Source organism: Leuresthes tenuis, unplaced genomic scaffold, assembly GCF_036924035.1.
Source record: "Leuresthes tenuis unplaced genomic scaffold, fLeuTen1.0.hap1 SCAF_89, whole genome shotgun sequence".
NCBI lineage: Eukaryota > Metazoa > Chordata > Actinopteri > Atheriniformes > Atherinopsidae > Leuresthes > Leuresthes tenuis.
In genome coordinates this window covers 126428-147403 of record NW_027325443.1, presented here as the reverse complement: position 1 = coordinate 147403, position 20976 = coordinate 126428, and the positions used below count along the sequence as shown (strand labels likewise).

The 20976-nt window shown below is 42.4% G+C and overlaps 2 non-coding genes across 2 annotated transcripts; both read right to left on the bottom strand.

Moving 5' to 3' along the window:
• Nucleotides 1-11641: 11641 nt before the first annotated feature.
• LOC140286400 (U2 spliceosomal RNA) lies at nt 11642-11829 on the bottom strand. Its single transcript, XR_011911218.1, has one exon. It is a non-coding gene; the product is annotated as a U2 spliceosomal RNA (small nuclear RNA).
• A 298-nt stretch (nt 11830-12127) lies between these two features.
• LOC140286394 (U5 spliceosomal RNA) lies at nt 12128-12241 on the bottom strand. Its single transcript, XR_011911213.1, has one exon. It is a non-coding gene; the product is annotated as a U5 spliceosomal RNA (small nuclear RNA).
• Between the last annotated feature and the right edge of the window lie 8735 nt (nt 12242-20976).

The window sequence follows — 20976 nt, the reverse complement described above, 5'->3', positions numbered from 1 at the left end:
GATCATAAGTGGGAGAGGAGGTGTTCAGCTGCAAGAAGGTGTGAATGTCCACCCATAATACCTGAAAAATGGGTAAAAAAAAGGTGCGAATGCCCAACCATACATCATCAAAAGCAGGAGTGCATGTGTTCGGCTACAAGAAGGTGTGAACGTCCAACCAAAGTTTGTAAAAAGCAGTTAAGAAAAGGTTCAAATATCCAACCATACATAATCAAAAGCGGGAGCAGAGCTGTTCGACTGCAAGTAGGTGTGAATGTCAGATCATAATTTGCAAAAAGCTGATGAGAAAGGGTGAGAATGCCCGACTATACACCATCAAATGCGGGAGCGGAGTTGTTCGGCTGTGAGTAGGTGTGAATCTCCGACCATAATTGCTGAAAAATGTGTTAGAAAAGGTAAGAATGCCGGTCCATACATCATCAAAAGCGAGAGAGGTTGTGTTCGGCTGCAAGTAGGTGTGAATGTCCAGCCATAATTACTCACAAACGGGTAAGAAAAGGTAGTATTGCCAGACCATATATGATCAAAACAGGGAGCGGAGGTGGTTCAGCTGCAAGAAGGTTTGAATGTCCGACTAAAGTTCAAATATATTAACAAAAGCGGGAGGAGAGGTCTTCGGATGAGAGTGGTTGAAAATTTCCAACCATAATGTATAAAATGCGGTGAAAAAAAGGTGTGATAGAACACTAAAAGGTGGAGCGGAAGTGTTCGGCTGCAAGAAGGTGTGAATGTCCGACTATATTTGGTGAAAAGCAGGTGAAGCAAGGTCTGAATGCCCAACCTTACATCATCAAAAGCGAGATCAGAGGTGTTTGGCTGCAAGAAGGCCATAGTTTGCCAAAAGCGGGTAAGGTGCGAATGTCCGACTAAATATCAACAAAATTTGGGGCGGAGGTCTTCGGATGCAAGTGGGTGTGAATGTCCGACTATATTTGGTGAAAAGCAGGTGAAGCAAGGTCTGAATGCCCAACCTTACATCATCAAAAGCGAGATCAGAGGTGTTTGGCTGCAAGAAGGCCATAGTTTGCCAAAAGCGGGTAAGGTGCGAATGACCGACTAAATATCAACAAAAGTGGGGGCGGAGGTCTTCGGATGCAAGTGGGTGTGAATATCCCACCATACAAGTATGGTGGAGAGGAAGCTGTGAATGGCCGACCATAGTAAAAGGCGGGTGAGAGAAGGTGCGAATGTCAAACCATACATAATCAAAACAGGGAGCGGAGGTGTTCTGCTGTAAGAAGGTGTGAATGTCCAACCATAGTTGGTAAAAAGCGGGTAAGAAAAGGTTAAAATACCCGACTGTACACAATCAATAGCGGGAGCGGAGTTGTTCGGCTACTAAAAGGTGTGAAAGTCCGACCATGGTTTGTAAAAACCGGGTAAGAAAAGGTGCGAATGCCCGACAATGTATGATCAAAAGAGGGAGTGGAAGTTTTCGGCTGTAAGAAGGTCTGAATGTCCAACCATAATTTGTAAAAACCGGGGAAGAAAAGGCTCGAAAGCCCGACTATACACCATCAAAAGTGGAAGCGGAGGTGTTCAGCTGCAAGACGGTCTGAATGTCCATCAATAATTGCTAGAAAACATGAAAGAAAATTTTCAAATATCAAACTGCACATGATCATAAGCGGGAGAGGAGGTGTTCAGCTGCAAGAAGGTGTGAATGTCTACCCATAATTACTGAAAAATGGATAAGAAAAGGTGCGAATGCCTAACCATACATCATCAAAAGAGGGAGCGGAGGTGTTCCGCTGTAAGACGGTGTGAATGTCCGACCATAGATGGTAAAAAGCGGGTAAGAAAAGGTTAAATTACCCGACTGTACACAATCAAAAGAGGGAGCGGAGTTGTTCAGCTAAGAGAAGGTGTGAAAGTCCGACCTTGGTTTGTAAAAAGCGGGTAAGAAAAGGTTCGTATGCCCGAATATACACCATCAAAAGCGGAAGCGGAGGTGTTCGGCTGCAAGATATTGTGAACGTCCAACCAAAGTTTGTAAAAAGCAGTTAAGAAAAGGTTCGAATATCTAACCAAACATAATCAAAAGCGGGAGCAGAGCTGTTCGACTGAAAGTAGGTGTGAATGTCAGATCATAATTAGCAAAAAGCTGATGAGAAAGGGTGAGAATGCCCGACTATACACCATCAAATGCGGTAGCGGAGTTGTTCGGCTGTGAGTAGGTGTGAATCTCCAACCATAATTGCTGAAAAATGTGTTAGAAAAGGTAAAAATGCCGGTCCATACATAATCAAAATCGGGAGAGGTGGTGTTCAGCTGAAAGAAGGTCTAAATGTCCATCAATAATTGCTAGAAAACATGAAAGAAAATTTTCGAAAATCAAACCACACATGATCATAAGTGGGAGAGGAGGTGTTCAGCTGCAAGAAGGTGTGAATGTCCACCCATAATACCTGAAAAATGGGTAAAAAAAAGGTGCGAATGCCCAACCATACATCATCAAAAGCAGGAGTGCATGTGTTCAGCTACAAGAAGGTGTGAACGTACAACCAAAGTTTGTAAAAAGCAGTTAAGAAAAGGTTCGAATATCCAACCATACATAATCAAAAGCGGGAGCAGAGCTGTTCGACTGCAAGTAGGTGTGAATGTCAGATCATAATTTGCAAAAAGCTGATGAGAAAGGGTGAGAATGCCCGACTATACACCATCAAATGCCGTAGCGGAGTTGTTCGGCTGTGAGTAAGTGTGATTCTCCAACCATAATTGCTGAAAAATGTGTTAGAAAAGGTAAGAATGCCGGTCCATACATCATCAAAAGCGGGAGAGGTGGTGTTCGGCTGCAAGTAGGTTTGAATGTCCATTAATAATTGCTTTAAAACATGAAAGAAAATTTTCGAATATCAAACCTTACATGATCATTAGCGGGAGAGGAGGTGTTCAGCTGCAAGAAGATGTGAATATCCACCCATAATTACTGAAAAATGGATAGGAAAAGATGCGAATGTCCAACTATAAATCATCAAAATTAGGAGTGGAGTTGTTCAGCTACAAGAAGGTATGAAAGTCCAACCATGGTTTGTAAAAAGCGGGTAAGAGAAGGTTCGAATACCCGAATATATACCATCAAAAGCGGAAGCGGGGGTGTTCGGCTGCAAGAAGGTGTGAACGTCCGACCAAAGTTTGTAAAAAGCAGTTAAGAAAAGGTTTTAATATCCAACCGAACATAATCAAAACCGGGAGCAGAGCTGTTCGACTGCAAGTAGGTGTGAATATCAGATCATAATTGCTGAAAAATGTGATAGAAAAGACTAGAATGCCGGACCATATATCATCAAAAGCGGGAGAGGTTGTGTTCGGCTGCAAGAAGGTGTGAATGTCCAGCCATAATTACTCACAAACGGGTAAGAAAAGGTACTATTACCAGATCATATATGATCAAAACAGGGAGCGGAGGCGGTTCAGCTGCAAGAAGGTTTGAATGTCCGACTAAAGTTTGTAAAAAGCGGGTAAGACAAGGTGTCAATTTCCGACAATGTATGATCAAAAGAGGAGCGGAGGTTTTCGGCTGCAAGAAGGTCTGAATGTCCACCCATAATTACTGAAAAATGGGTAAGAAAAGGTGCGAAAGCCCAACCGCACATGATCATAAGTGGATGAGAAGTTGTTCGACTGCAAGTAGGTGTGAATGTAAGATCATAATTTGTAAAAAGCGGGTAAGAAAAGGTAAGAATGCCCAACCATAAATTATCAAAAGCGGCAGCAGAGTTTCGGCTGGTGTTTATCAATGTCTAGATAGATTTCAACAAAAAACATCGTTGTACTTTGCAGTAAAAGAAAGTGCAAATCAAAAGTTTTAGGAATCCGAGAATAAGCTTATTTTCATGAGTTCTGCACGATTTCGGATTTTATGTATAAAATGAATTTCTTCACGCAAACTAAGTTAACACTGCTTTGTCCTTCATATGTACCCATTTCTACATATATTTCAAGCATAAACTTCCTCATATTACCCTGAATGAGAAAGAGCCACACTTGTGATTAAGCCATACCTCCCTTTTGAGGAGTTCTGCATGATTTGGGATTTTATCTATAAAATTAATTCCTTCACTCAAACTATGTTAAAACGGCTTTTACCTTCATATTTATCAATGTCTCGATAGATTTAAACAAAAAAAACACGTTGTACTTTGCAATAAAAGAAAGAGCCAATCAAAAGTTTTAGGAATCCGAGAATAAGCTTATTTTCATGAGTTCTGCACGATTTCGGATTTTATGTATAAAATGAATTCATTCACTTAAACCAAGTTAAAACTGCTTTTTCCTTCATATTTATCAATGTCTAGATCGACTTCAACAAAGAACAACATTGTATTTTGCAGTAGAAGAAAGAGCAACACTGAAGGATCAGGAATCCGAGAATAAGCTTATTTTCTTATGGGCAAGTGGGAACTGCTTTGTCCTTCATATTTATCAATGTGTAGATGGATTTCAACTTCTTCTACTGCAAAGTCCAATGTTTTTCTTTGTTGAAGTCGATCTAGACATTGATGAATATGGAAGGACAAAGCAGTTTTAACATAGTTTGAGTGAAGTAATGCATTTTATAAGCAAAATCCCAAATCATGCAGAACTCACGAAATGCTTTTTCTCGCTTTTCACTGCTTTTTACAAACTTTGGTCGGACGTTCACACCTTCTTGCATCCGAACACCTCCACTTCCGCTTTTGATGATGTATATTCGGGCATTCGAACCTTTTTTTACCCGCTTTTTACAAACCATTGTCGGACTTTCACACCTTCTTGCAGCCGAACACCACCTCTCCCGCTTTTGATGATGTATGGTCCAGTATTCTTACCTTTTCTAACACATTTTTCAGCAATTATGGTCGGACATTCACACCTACTCACAGCTGGACACCTCCGCTCCCGCTTTTGATCATACAATGTCGGGACATCGCTCCTTGTCTTACCAGCTTTTTACAAACTTTAGTCGAACATTCACACCTTCTTGCAGCTGAACACCTCCGCTCCCGCTTTTGATGATGTATAGTCGGGCTTTCGAGCCTTTTCTTACCCGGTTTTTACAAATTATGGTTGGACATTCAGACCTTGCAGCCGAACACCTCCGCTCTCTCTTTTGATCATACATTGTTGGGCATTCGCACCTTGTCTTACCCGCTTTTTACAAACTATAGTCAGACATTCACACCTTGCAGCTGAACCTCCGCTCCCTGTTTTGATCATCTATGGTCTGGCAATACTACCTTTTCTTCCCCCGTTTGTGAGTAATTATGGCTGGACATTCACACCTACTTGCAGTCGAACAGCTCTGCTCCCGCTTTTGATTATGTTTGGTTGGATATTCGAACCTTTTCTTAACTGCTTTTTACAAACCATGGTCGGACTTTCACACCTTCTTGTAGCCGAACAACTCCGCTCCCGCTATTGATTGTGTACAGTCGGGTATTTTAACCTTTTCTTACCCGCTTTTTACCAACTATGGTCGGACATTCACACGTCTTACAGCGGAACACCTCTGCTCCAGCTTTTGATGGTGTATAGTCGGGCATTCGAAGCTTTTCTTACCCGCTTTTTACAAACTATGGTCGGACATTCAAACCTTCTTGTATCCGAAAACCTCCGCTCTCTCTTTTGATCATACATTGTCGGACATTCGCACCTTTTCTTACCCGCTTTTTACAAACCATGGTCGGACTTTCACACCTTCTTGTAGCCGAACACATCCGCTCCCGCTATTGATTGTGTACAGTTGGGTATTTTAACCTTTTCTTACCCGCTTTTTACCAACTATGGTCGGACATTCACACCTTCGTACAGCGGAACACCTCCGCTCCCTCTTTTGATGGTGTATGTTCGGGCATTCAAACCTTTTCTTACCCGCTTTTTCCAAACTATGGTCGGCTATTCACAGCTTCCTCTCCACCATACTTGTATGGTGGGATATTCACACCCACTTGCATCCGAAGACCTCCGCCCCAAATTTTGTTGATATTTAGTCGGACATTCGCACCTTACCCGCTTTTGGCAAACTATGGCCTTCTTGCAGCCAAACACCTCTGATCTCGCTTTTGATGATGTAAGGTTGGGCATTCAGACCTTGCTTCACCTGCTTTTCACCAAATATAGTCGGACATTCACACCTTCTTGCAGCCGAACACTTCCGCTCCACCTTTTAGTGTTCTATCACACCTTTTTTTCACCGCATTTTATACATTATGGTTGGAAATTTTCAACCACTCTCATCCGAAGACCTCTCCTCCCGCTTTTGTTAATATATTTGAACTTTAGTCGGACATTCAAACCTTCTTGCAGCTGAACCACCTCCGCTCCCTGTTTTGATCATATATGGTCTGGCAATACTACCTTTTCTTACCCGTTTGTGAGTAATTATGGCTGGACATTCACACCTACTTGCAGCCGAACACAACCTCTCTCGCTTTTGATGATGTATGGACCGGCATTCTTACCTTTTCTAACACATTTTTCAGCAATTATGGTCGGAGATTCACACCTACTCACAGCCGAACAACTCCGCTCCCGCATTTGATGGTGTATAGTCGGGCATTCTCACCCTTTCTCATCAGCTTTTTGCAAATTATGATCTGACATTCACACCTACTTGCAGTCGAACAGCTCTGCTCCCGCTTTTGATTATGTATGGTTGGATATTCGAACCTTTTCTTAACTGCTTTTTACAAACTTTGGTTGGACGTTCACACCTTCTTGTAGCCGAACACATGCACTCCTGCTTTTGATGATGTATGGTTGGGCATTCGCACCTTTTTTTTACCCATTTTTCAGGTATTATGGGTGGACATTCACACCTTCTTGCAGCTGAACACCTCCTCTCCCACTTATGATCATGTGTGGTTTGATTTTCGAAAATTTTCTTTCATGTTTTCTAGCAATTATTGATGGACATTTAGACCTTCTTGCAGCTGAACACCACCTCTCCCGATTTTGATGATGTATGGACCGGCATTTTTACCTTTTCTAACACATTTTTCAGCAATTATGGTTGGAGATTCACACCTACTTGCAGCCGAACAACTCCGCTACCGCATTTGATGGTGTATAGTCGGGCATTCTCACCCTTTCTCATCAGCTTTTTGCAAATTATGATCTGACATTCACACCTACTTCCAGTCGAACAGCTCTGCTCCCGCTTTTGATTATGTTTGGTTAGATATTCGAACCTTTTCTTAACTGCTTTTTACAAACTTTGATCGGACGTTCACAATATCTTGCAGCCGAACACCTCCGCTTCCGCTTTTGATGGTGTATATTCGGGCATACGAACTTTTTCTTACCCGCTTTTTACAAACCAAGGTTGGACTTTCACACCTTCTCTTAGCTGAACAACTCCGCTCCCTCTTTTGATTGTGTACAGTCGGGTAATTTAACCTTTTCTTACCCGCTTTTTACCATCTATGGTCGGACATTCACACCGTCTTACAGCGGAACACCTCCGCTCCCTCTTTTGATGATGTATGGTTAGGCATTCGCACCTTTTCTTACCCTTTTTTCAGTAATTATGGGTAGACATTCACACCTTCTTGCAGCTGAACACCTCCTCTCCCGCTTATGATCATGTGCAGTTTGATATTCGAAAATTTTCTTTCATGTTTTCTAGCAATTATTGATGGACATTCAGACCGTCTTGCAGCTGAACACCTCCGCTCCCACTTTTGATGGTGTATAGTCGGGCTTTCGAGCCTTTTCTTCCCCGGTTTTTACAAATTATGGTTGGACATTCAGACCTTCTTGCAGCCGAAAACTTCCACTCCCTCTTTTGATCATACATTGTCGGACATTCGCACCTTTTCTTACCCGCTTTTTACAAACCATGGTCGGACTTTAACACCTTTTAGTAGCCAAACAACTCCGCTCCCGCTATTGATTGTGTACAGTCGGGTATTTTAACCTTTTCTTACCCGCTTTTTACCAACTATGGTTGGACATTCACACCTTCTTACAGCAGAACACCTCCGCTCCCTGTTTTGATTATGTATGGTTTGACATTCGCACCTTCTCTCACCCGCCTTTTACTATGGTCGGCCATTCACAGCTTCCTCTCCACCATACTTGTATGGTGGGATATTCACACCCACTTGCATCCGAAGACCTCCGCCCCCACTTTTGTTGATATTTAGTCGGTCATTCACACCTTACCCGTTTTCTTGCCGCCAAACACCTCTGATCTCGCTTTTGATTATGTAAGATTGGGCATTCAGACCTTGCTTTTCCTGCTTTTCACCAACTATATATATAACATTCACACCTTCTTGCAGCCGAACACTTCCGCTCCACCTTTTAGGTATCTATCACACCTTTTTTTTTCACCGCATTTTATAGATTATGGTTGGAAATTCTCGACCACTCATCCGAAGACCTCTCCTCCCGCTTTTGTTAATATATTTGAACTTTAGTCAGACATTCACACCTACTTGCAGCCGAACACCACCTCTTTAGCTTTTGATGATGTATGGTCCGGCATTCTTACCGTTTCTAACACATTTTTCAGCAATTATGGTAGGACATTCACACCTTCTTGCAGCTGAACACCTCCTCTCCCACTTATGATCATGTGCGGATTGATTTTCGAAAATTTTCTTTCATGTTTTCTATTAATTAAAAATGGACATTTAGACCTTCTTGCAGCTGAACACCTCCGCTCCCGCTTTTGATCATACATTGTCAGGCATTCGCACCTTGTCTTACCCGCTTTTTACAAAATTTAGTCGAACATTCACACCTTTTTGCAGCCGAACACAGTTTTTTGCAGCCGAATTTGGGCATTCGAACCTTTTCATACCCACTTTTTACCAACTATGGTCGGACATTCACACCGTCTTACAGCGGAACACCTCCGCTCCCTCTTTTGATGGTGTATGTTCGGGCATTCGAACCTTTTCTTACCCGCTTTTTACAAACTATGCTCGGACATACAAACCTTCTTGTAGCCGAACACATCCACTCCTACTTTTGATGATGTATGGTTGGGCATTCGAACCTACTTGTTGCCCGCTTTTCATTAATTATGGGTGGACATTCACACCTTCTTGCAGCGAAACACCTCCGCTCCCTCTTTTGATTGTGTATGTACAGGCATTCGAACCTTTTCTTACCTGCCTTTTACAAACTATGCTCGGACATTCAAACGTTCTTGTGGCCGAACACATCCACTTCTGCTTTTGATGATGTATAGTTGGGCATTCACACCTTTTCTTACCCATTTTTCAGTAATTATTGGTGGACTTTCACACCTTCTTGTAGCCGAACAACTCCGCTTCCGCTATTGATTGTGTACAGTCGGGTTTTTTAACCTTTTCTTACCCGCTTTTTACCAACTATGGTCGGACATTCGCAGCATCTTACAGCGGAACACCTCCGCTCCCTCTTTTGATGGTGTATGTTCGGGCATTCGAACTTTTTCTTACCAACTTTTTACAAACTATGGTCGGACATTCAAACCTTCTTGTAGCAGAACACATCCACTTCTTCTTTTGATGATGTATGGTTGGGCATTCGCACCTTTTCTTACCCATTTTTCAGGAATTATGGGTGGACATTCACACCTACTTGCAGTCGAACAGCTCTGCTCCCACTTTTGATTATGTTTGGTTGGATATTCGAACCTTTTCTTAACTGCTTTTTACAAACTTTGGTCGGACGTTCACAACTTCTTACAGCCGAACACCTCCGCTTCCGCTTTTGATGGTATATATTCGGGCATTCGAACCTTTTCTTACCCGCTTTTTACCAACTATGTTCGGACATTCACACCGTCTTTCAGCGGAACACCTCCGCTCCCTCTTTTGATGGTGTATGTTCAGGCATTCGCACCTTTTCTTACCCGCTTTTTACAAACTATGCTCGGACATTCAAACCTTCTTGTAGCCAAACACATCCACTCCTGCTTTTGTTGATGTATGGTTGGGCATTCGAACCTACTTGTTGCCCGCTTTTCATTAATTATGGGTGGATATTCACACCTTGTCGCAGCCAAACACCTCCGCTCCCTGTTTTGATCATGTATGGTTGGACATTCGCACCTTTTCTCACCCGCTTTTTGCAAACTATGGTCGGCCATTCACAGCTTCCTCTCCACCATACTTGTATGGTGGGATATTCACACCCACTTGCATCCGAAGACCTCCGCCCCCACTTTTGTTGATATTTAGTCGGTCATTCACACCTTACCCGTTTTCTTGCCGCCAAACACCTCTGATCTCGCTTTTGATTATGTAAGATTGGGCATTCAGACCTTGCTTTTCCTGCTTTTCACCAACTATATATATAACATTCACACCTTCTTGCAGCCGAACACTTCCGCTCCACCTTTTAGGTATCTATCACACCTTTTTTTTTCACCGCATTTTATAGATTATGGTTGGAAATTCTCGACCACTCATCCGAAGACCTCTCCTCCCGCTTTTGTTAATATATTTGAACTTTAGTCAGACATTCACACCTACTTGCAGCCGAACACCACCTCTTTAGCTTTTGATGATGTATGGTCCGGCATTCTTACCGTTTCTAACACATTTTTCAGCAATTATGGTAGGACATTCACACCTTCTTGCAGCTGAACACCTCCTCTCCCACTTATGATCATGTGCGGATTGATTTTCGAAAATTTTCTTTCATGTTTTCTATTAATTAAAAATGGACATTTAGACCTTCTTGCAGCTGAACACCTCCGCTCCCGCTTTTGATCATACATTGTCAGGCATTCGCACCTTGTCTTACCCGCTTTTTACAAAATTTAGTCGAACATTCACACCTTTTTGCAGCCGAACACAGTTTTTTGCAGCCGAATTTGGGCATTCGAACCTTTTCATACCCACTTTTTACCAACTATGGTCGGACATTCACACCGTCTTACAGCGGAACACCTCCGCTCCCTCTTTTGATGGTGTATGTTCGGCCATTCGAACCTTTTCTTACCCGCTTTTTACAAACTATGCTCGGACATACAAACCTTCTTGTAGCCGAACACATCCACTCCTGCTTTTGATGATGTATGGTTGGGCATTCGAACCTACTTGTTGCCCGCTTTTCATTAATTATGGGTGGACATTCACACCTTGTCGCAGCCAAACACCTCCGCTCCCTGTTTTGATCATGTATGGTTGGACATTCGCACCTTTTCTCACCCGCTTTTTGCAAACTATGGTCGGCCATTCACAGCTTCCTCTCCACCATACTTGTATGGTGGGATATTCACACCCACTTGCATCCGAAGACCTCCGCCCCCTTTTGGCAAACTATGGCCTTCTTGCAGCCAAAAACCTCTGATCTCGCTTTTGATGATGTAAGGTTGGGCATTCAGACCTTGCTTCACCTGCTTTTCACCAAATATAGTCGGACATTCACACCTTCTTGCAGCCGAACACTTCCGCTCCACCTTTTAGTTTTCTATGGGGCATTCACACCTTTTTTTACACCGCATTTTATAAAAACACCACAGGAACACCGTATTGAGGCTTTGTTCTGACCGCTCATTCGGTGTCGCGTTTCTTTCAAGCAATTCTCCTGGTTAGCCCGCACTCGGCTCGCTCCCAGAGCCGTGTTAAAGTCTGCTTTGCATTCACTCTCTTTTCTCAGCAGATTAAAAGAAACTTCCATCCTGCACCGCTGTTTGCTTTTTCACAAGAGCAGAGGAGAGCGCACCGTTCCCAGCGGCACTGCAGTACCGGGTCGATGCTTGGAGTGAACGGAGCAAGCTCCTTTTTCAACTCCTATTGATAAAAATCCATTTAATATGTAGTCCTTGCATAGACATATCACATATTAAACTGATAAGAACAGATACTACACTTGATCTTAGCCAAAAGGCCGAGAAGCGATATCTGTCCACTGGTTCACGTCCGAGGGCCCTTCCTGGCACAATGCGCACTTGTAGCGGTGTTCTTTTTATGGCCATAGTGTCACTTTGCACCTCCGCCCACCCGCTGCACTGAGCACTCTTCAGCCCTTTTAAATGGTATAACTTTACACTACCACACGCTCCAGCGAGCACCATTCAAGCAACAACTTTGCACTCCAGCTTCAAACATCGGCACAGTCGCAACAAGTAAGGCGACTCTACTCAGAGAAGTCACTCTGCACAGTAACAAGATTTCTTTTGCACAGACAGAAAGGGCTTCACCCGCAAAGTTAAAGCCTGCCAAAAATAGAAACAACTCATTAGTGCTGCTCTCCACGGAAGTCTTTAGCAAAAGGCGAAAGACTTGTACATTATGAAGAGAAACCAGTGTATGATTATCCATCACTGCAGGAGCAGGGCATCAGCCTAGTTGGCATAGCCACCTTCCCCATGGTGAGCTTTGCTTGGTTGAGACGCTTGCCCCCCCCCCTTGCTCCTCGGCTGACCAAGTAGGAACAATCAGGCCCTATTCGATGGCTGCCTTGTCTTTTAATCTGTGCAAAAGACAAGGCAGCCACAAACAACACGGGAACACCGTATTGAGGCTTTGTTCTGACTGCTCATTCGTATCTTAAGCATAATCTAATACGTGAGACAACGCCCTGGCACACAATCAAAAAAAAAAAGAGAGAGAGCGGTTTTGTGTCCCCACAGTCCATAATGTAGAAAAGAGAGAAAAAAGCCTTTCTGATTTGGTGTGTGTGCTCACAGTGCAGAGTGTAGAGAAAAGAGAGAAAAGAAAGCCGTTTTGGTGTCACGGATGTTGTGACTTACACACACACATTTCTGAATTGAGAAAGGAAATTATTTTAGAGAAAGCACTAGAGTTTAGATCCCACATTTGTTGATAGGCATTCATTTAATTTATCTTTTAATCAGTTTTAAAGTGAATACTAACTGAGAAATGAAAAAGGTGAAGAGTTTAGAAGCTTGGTTCAAGAGCAAAACTTGGTTTATGATCAGCTGAGTCTCTAAACAGAACAGCAAAGGGCTTCATCGAACATTTAAAAAAGATTCAGATTGTTAGAATATCCAGAATTTATAGGAATGGTGGTGATTACTCTTATTTTCTAGAATGGAAATAACTGCACCATGTCTGTTTTATGAATTTAAGGGGCTAAAAAGTTTTGTTCTCGTTTTTCTATGATTAACCGAATGTATGTGAGAGTCCAAACAGACAGAAGGGTTACGGCCGAGCGCTGGACCTTCCAAAAAAGATGAGACAGGCTGGACCTGTGCCATACTAGTTAAGACCTGCCTGTGGATAACAGGTTCATTAAACTCTCACATACACAAACTCACACACGTTCGCACACATACACCCATTCACACACACATTCTTGAACTTGCTGCAAGATTAAACATTTGCATTAACTGACTCCAGCAACTCTGAGTCTCATTGAGAGACTTTTCTCAACAATTGGGTTCTCAAACCAGATCTCAACGTTTTTTCCGCTTTCCAGGGTCGGAGCTGAAACCGTGCACGGGGGAGTCCAGTACTCCTAATGAAAGACCCCCTGCTGAATTGCGGTAATTAGGGGCCAGTGTCCACTGAAAGGGGGAAAAAGGGACGAGATCGTACTTTTGAATCAATGGCCAGAAGCCATTGGCAGTGCAGGCATCAACAATAATGGTGTTATTTCACCCATTAACACTTAAGGTACCTCATGCAGTGGCTGTGATATGGTTACTTAACAAAATATCTTTACCAGACATCTCTCCTACATAACAGTTCTTCTTTCACAGCCACACCTTGTTGTCGAGAGATGTGCTACACTTAATCCATCCACACTGCTACCTACCCCACAGATGGAAAGCCTCATGATTGCATGTCAGAAATAACCATCAGTGTTTTACCCAGGCCAGACTTAACTGATATACGTTATGAAAATGCAGAAATAACTATATTTATTCAACAGGTCAAGCAAAAAACCCTGATGGCACAAATGCTACAGGATTTGCAGTAGTAACAGAAACTGAAGTTTTCTTAAAACAACCACTACCAAAAAATTACTCGAATTGGTAGCTTTAACTGAAGCTTGTAAATTAAATAACAAAAAGGTTGTTAACCTTTACACTGACAGTCAGTATGCCTTCTCAACTGTACATGTGTTAACACAGCATTGGAAAAACAGGTATGTAGACATCCACAGCTAAATGTATAAACTACAAATATTTTAGCATTATTAGATGTTATTCAATTGCCATCTACAATAGACTCGTATGAATGACCGGAAGGAAAACCATACTGCCAAAGAATTTGTTTAAATATGCTGCAGTATTGAGCCACGGACCATGTCATGTCTCAACAGGAGGGATGGAAGCAATAATGAACCAGGTTTTTACAGCATATGGTTTTACTAATTATTGATTTTTTTTTTTAGAATAAATAAATTAATAAAGTTTTGTCTAGCAGGTCAAATATGTGCAAAATACATTCCACAGGGCAATCTAAGACCAAAACGAAGATAATTCCCTAAGCCAGTGTATCTTTTTCAACATATTTGTTTGGATTTCATTATTTCATTATTGTGTAGATTTCATTGAACTAAATAAATGTTAAGGGAAACGATTCTGCTCAGTGACAACAGAGGTTTTTACCAAATGGTCTGAAATATTTCCATGTGCACAAGCAGATGCACTCTCAGTAGCAAAATCACGCGTAAAATAACTCATTTCTAGATTTGAAATTCCTGAAAAGATCTTCAGTGATAATTTGACACACTTTGTAAACAATGTCATCTCACTGATGGCAAAGAACTTAAAATAGACCTTAGAAACCACTGTGATATAGAAGGTTTCGCTAACACATTGGAAATGTTTTACTATTTACATATGCATGTGCAGTGAAGAATTGCTTGCTGCTGATAAATGCAAAGAAGAACAGCTTACACATAGATGCTCACATATAGGCTGCTGAATGCAATGAAGACCTGCTTATCCAGTAAAGTTCAATGTCAATGTGTAATATTCAATTAGGATTTGCAAAACAGTGAAGTTAAACAATGAATGGGTCCATAGTCGGTATGAGAAGACTACAGGAATATTTACCTGGGTGTACGTTCAAACAGAGATGAGAAAATTGCGATAAATTATTGTTTGTTTGTTTGTTAGTATGTATATGAATGTTATGTGTATAAACTGTGTTGAGTTATAGTTACTCAGTAGTGTCTCAGTGAAACAACCGACGGGGGAAGCCTTGCGGTGACAACAAAAGCAGTGTTTTACTGATCAGTCAAGTTGCTCCAGTGTACTCCATACAAACTGGTTGGCTACTGAAGGGATAGAAAATGGGGAATACTTGTTTTAAAGCAAACAAGGAATTAGATGGGAAAAATACATGTTTTAACGGGACCCAGACAATATTATATAGATGTCGCCACTGAAGTAAAGAACATTTACGTGGGATGGTGTGAGGGTCCTCGTTTGGCTGACGTTCGCCGATATGCTCGCCATGCTCAGAACCAAGTTGAGACGCGTAAGACAACCAAAAGGGACAAGTGTGAAAAGGAGCTGCATTTGGCAACCATGACCATGTATTACGCAGTTGGTGTAAACAGAGGACGAGGCCGAAGTCGAAGACGTGGACGTGTGGGAGAGGAGGTCAAAATGGGCCACGCCAGAGCTATGATCCGAATATTTGTTTTTACTGTGGCCAGACTGGACACTGGAAGAAGGACTGTCCACAGCTAAAAAGTGATGAAATTGGGCAAAAGGCTGACTGAGGGTGGGAGGCAGGTTCTGGACGTCACACGGCAGCGGAGCTTCCACTAATGGGTGATAGCACAAACACACTCACACATTTTTCCTGCTCTGTGTAGTGAAGCAACGCTTGCCGACTGTGATTCACGTAGTAAAGTTTTGCATGCTATTTCCGTCCTAGAGCAAAGATATTTCTCTCAGAATATAGGAACTTATGTTCATCAGTAGTGACGTCAGGGGAGTTTGATTGTCCTCCAAAGTTAAGTGGAAACCACGTTTACTGTATGTCTGCATCAGGCCAGGTTGTGAAGGAGAAAATGACAATGCCCATTGCGTGTTGTCACTCCCGATGAGCTCTCCTTCAAACACTCATTTTTGTTATCAGAGTTGTGTCCCATTAACCTGATGGGCTGTGATCTCATGTGTAAATTAGGCATTATTTTAACTTCTACACCAGAGGGTGTTAAGGTTATGTTACAGCCTGACAAAGTTTTCACAGCAGTGCAGTTTGATTCATCGGCACTTACATATGCTTATGAGTGGAAACTTCCCAGCTCTCCTTTTTCACAACAACTAGTGGAAGAAGCAAAAGCGTTAGTTTCACCCCTTTCTGATTTCATGCAACCTACTGATTTGCACTGCACATCACACATTTCTTTGGGGCCTGACAATGAAGAAGAATGAGAAGAAGTGAAAAAATATGTGCGCCTACTTTATTGGCTGTGTCGCTCACTCCAGAGCACTTCGATTTTTTTAATGTTTGTGGTACTCGCCCTCACATTTCCTTGGCCAAACGTACACACTGGCAGTGACAAGGTGTGGGAGAGTTTGTTGCTACATGTCAGAAAGAAATGGAGTGGACTGTTTCACCTGCTGATCCAAATTTGATGTTTTCTGAACGATTGTCAGCATACAAAAAAATATTTTTGAGTACAATGCATTGTCAAAGAACTGTGGACTTAATTCCTACCACAGAATCACATTTTGAAGCATGTTTTTTATCTGAAACAGATTTGTCTTCGATACCCATGTTGGCTGAAGTGCCCAATGATCTTTGGGCTAAGAGCAAATATGATGTGGGGTTGATAAAAGGCTGTGAACCAGTAATTGTCACCCCTAAATCAGACTTTTGTCCATGTAAAAAACAATACCCTTTTAAGCCTGAAGCAATTAAAGGGATTAAACCTGTTTTTCAATCTTTTCAGAAAACAGGCGTTATTGTTCCTTTTGAAAATTCACCTGTGCTTACTCCATTGTTTCCTGTTAAAAAGATTAAAGATGCTGGCCAGCCAGATGAATGGCGTTTTGTACAGGACCTCCAAGCGGTGAATGCTGCAGTTCAGCCACATGCTCCTACTGTGCCCAACCCACACACTATTTTGTCTCAAATTACATCAGATGCACAGTTTTTCTCAGTGGTTGACTTGTCGCCAGTGCACCCTGATAGCCCATTTTGGTTTGCTTTTTAGTTTGAAGGGAGATCTTGGACTTTTACCCGGTTATGCCAGGGGTACTGTGAAAGTCCCACTATTTACAATGCTGCCCTCAAAGCTAGTCTGGATTAACTTCAATCAACCACAGGCTCTGCTCTTTTGCAGTATGTGGATGACATCCTTTTATGTAGTCCATCTAAACAACAGTGTGAAAAAGACCAAATGACTCAAATAACTTTCTTGCTTTCAAAATTTTTCCTCTAGTGACGCTGACTTAGAGAGGGATGAAGATAATCATGTTTAATTGTTCATGTTTTGATTGTTTATCATTGGACCCTTTATTACTATGATGCCTGCATTTTAAACTCACGTTGTGTGCAAATGCAGGCTGATGTTTTACAGATAAAGTTATTATTTTCCTTGTTTCTTTTGGGTTGATTAATATAATGGTATTATTATAATCAAAAGGGAGGAATGTAATGGAAAATAATTCTTATATGCATTGTATTGAGTGTTACTGTGTATAACCTGCAAATGACCGAGCTGCAAGGTACCACCCTGCCCTGTTTTCTTAAATTCCTCTTTACAATGGTGGGCTTGTTATAATGAGATAGGTGCACTTTAGGGGGGACAGGGTTAGGCTGGTATTTACGAGTGTGTCTGGGTAACCTCAACTGATGGTTGGGGAGGAAAGTTAGAAGAACAATCAATTATACCCAAAAACAGATGACGTGATGAGCGGGCAATATAACTGTGTGTTTTTGCTTCAGTGGTCAGAGCAACTCTGTATTCTGTACTGTGTTGTTCTCTCTTGCAAGATATTATTATTAAAGCCTCTTATCTCCTCACAAGAAAATAACTGACTCCCCAAATGCAAGTGTCAGGACAAATGATCAAACTTCTCCAAGCTTCAGTCTGCAGAGAAGTACAAGACAGGGTTGCTCACTTTCTCCCTCACTTTTTGCTATTTTCATCAAACCTTTAGCAGCTGCTATCAGACAAGATAGAAATATTAAAGACATCCAACCCCAAAATATTGAGCATAAAATAAGTCTTTATGCTGATGATGTATTACTTTTCCTTCAGAACTCACAGACGTCTCTCACTCACACGATCACACTCATAAATAAATTCTCAGCACTTTCTGACTACTCTATCAATTGGTCTAAGACCACAGTTCTGCCCATTAACTGTAGGGTCCAGAATATACCTGCGATCACTTTACAGTCAGGAAATATTAGATATTTAGGCATAAACATTTCCTCCAGGCTCTCAGAGCTAACAAAGCTAATTTATGTGCAATTATTAAAGACAGTAGAGGACAATCTCTCTCGTTGGAAGTCCTTACCTATATCACTTATGGGGAGAGTTACAACCATTAAAATGATGATACTACCAAAAGTTAACTATTTGTTCTCAATGATCCCCATAAAACCAACCTGCTACTTGGTTTAAGTCACTAGATTCATGCATCTCCAAATTTCTGTGGAAAAACAAACCACCGCGTATTAGTTTAAAAACCCTACAGAAGACCAAGGACAGTGGTGGATTAGATTTACCTAATTTTCAGCACTATTCCTTAGCCAATAGGTTACGGTATATATCAAAATGGTTTAAACCTAGCCCAATAGATGAACATGGATAAATATAGAACAAGCATTGTGTGATAATCTGTAAATCTCTGACCTGCCACTTATTAGTCAAAACGTAAAAAATCACAAATGTTTCAAAAGCATTAACATCAGCACCTCTCTGACAGCCTGGTGGGAATTTCTTAAAATAACAAAGTCTTCACTTGTCCCGTGTAAGCTTACACCCATCTGGAACAATCCTGACATCCTGCAAAACAAAAAAATGCTAAACTTTACTCTATGGAAGATCAAAGGAATCAAACATCTGGAACATATAATCCAAAATGGACATTTTATTTCATTTGATGAGCTCATATCACAACATGAGATAGGCAGCAATAAATTCCTAGAATATCAACAACTTAAGTCTATAATAACAAAGAAATATATCCTCCACCAACCAGACTTACAACTCCCAATTAGGGTAGCAGAATTTCTAAGCATCTGCACCCCAAAACTACTATCAAAAATATATAAATTATTGTCTAAGATAGATGACACAATGTCTCTACCGTCCTCAAAATGGGAGGCAGATTTATCCATCAGTTCTAGTCATAGCTTCTGGCCACAAATATGTTTGAACACCTTCAGAATGACTCAAAATCCTAATTTACAGCTCATACAATACAAAATTCTTCATAGAACACACTATACAGGACAAAGGATGTTCAGGATGGGTCTAACACACTCAAACATCTGCTCACATTGCACAGATAACACACCTGATGATTATGCACACGCTTTGTGGTTTTGTGCGCCTGTCCAGAAGTTCTGGCTTGAAGTCTGTGCGGACCTGTCAACATGGCTAAAGTGTAGCATTCCTGCATGCCCCACACTGTGCATACTGGGTGACTTAGACAACATCAACGTGGAATTTAGCTTAGCACACATGATCCTCACAGTGTTATGTATAGCAAAGAAAACTATTCTCATGAACTGGAAAGCGAAGAACAATCTGTGTATTAACCAGTTTAGAAATCGCTCTGGGCGGTTGGGTGTGTGCTGGGGGGGGCTGTGTGGCTTCGGGCGTCTGGTGGTCTCTCGGGTCGTGGGGACCGGGTTGGTCATTGTTGGGGGGGACTGTGTGTCGGGCTTGGAGGGCAGTTTTGGGGGCTTGCGGGTGGGGCTGTCTTGCGGTGTGGGGCGGGGTCCCTTAGGGGCCTTGGGGTGGTGGCTGCTGGCTCTGTACCGGGTGACCGGGCCGCTCTGGCGTGGGTGGTGGAGCTGGGCCTGGACCTGGTGGCTTGCCGCTGCCTTGCGCCCGGGGCGGGGCCCTGCCTGTGCCTGGGGGGTCTGGGTTGCCCTGGACATGCCACAGTATGCGTGGGTTGGTGCAGGTCCTGGTGCCGGCCTTGTTGCTCTGGGAACTCCAAGGTGTCCGCAGGTGGTTGTTTTTTTTAGGGTGTTGGGGCGTGCGGTGAGGAGGAGGGGGTCTGTATGGGGGTGTGCTTTTCCCCAGTTGGGGGGGGCCTGGGGGGTTCTGGGTGATGGTGGGTCTCAGGCCCGGGCTGCTGCGACTGGTGTAACCGGGTGATTTGTTTGTTTGTTTGTTTGATTTTTGTTGTTGTTTGTTTGTTTTTGTAGAGGTCCTCCGGAATGGGGTTGGGTTGAGTGGGGTGGGGCGGGATGGGTTCCTTCTGGGGGTACAGTAGCTCCCGGAATATGGTGACTGCAGGCCCCGAGCCTGGTGGACATCAGGCCCTCCTGCCCTGTGTTGGGTCCCAGGTAGCGGGGATGCCTATTGCAGCCAGTCTCTGGCTGCCCTCTCTGGGGTGGGAGGGACAAGGAGGATGAATTAATTATTCTGCTAGTTTATATATTGTAAACATAAACAATAAACATTTATAAAACTTCCCTTGGCAAAGCAAATCTGTTTGGCATAAAGGTATTCAGACTACAATTCTAGTGCAGCAAGTTCAAGAATGTGTGTGTGTATGGGTGTATGTGTGCGAACGTGTGTGAGTTTGTGTGTGTGAGAGTTTAAAGAACCTGTTATCCACAGGCAGGTCTTAACTAGTATGGCACGGGTCCAGCCTGTCTCATCTTTTTTGGAAGGTTCAGCGCTCGGCCGTAACCCTTCTGTCTGTTTGGACTCTCACATACATTCGGTTAATCATAGAAAAAACGAGAACAAAACTTTTTAGCCCCTTAAATTCATAAAACAGATATGGTGCAGTTATTTCCATTCTAGAAAATAAGAGTAATCACCACCATTCCTATAAATTCTGGATATTCTAACAATCTGAATCTTTTTTAAATGTTCGATGAAGCCCTTTGCTGTTCTGTTTAGAGACTCAGCTGA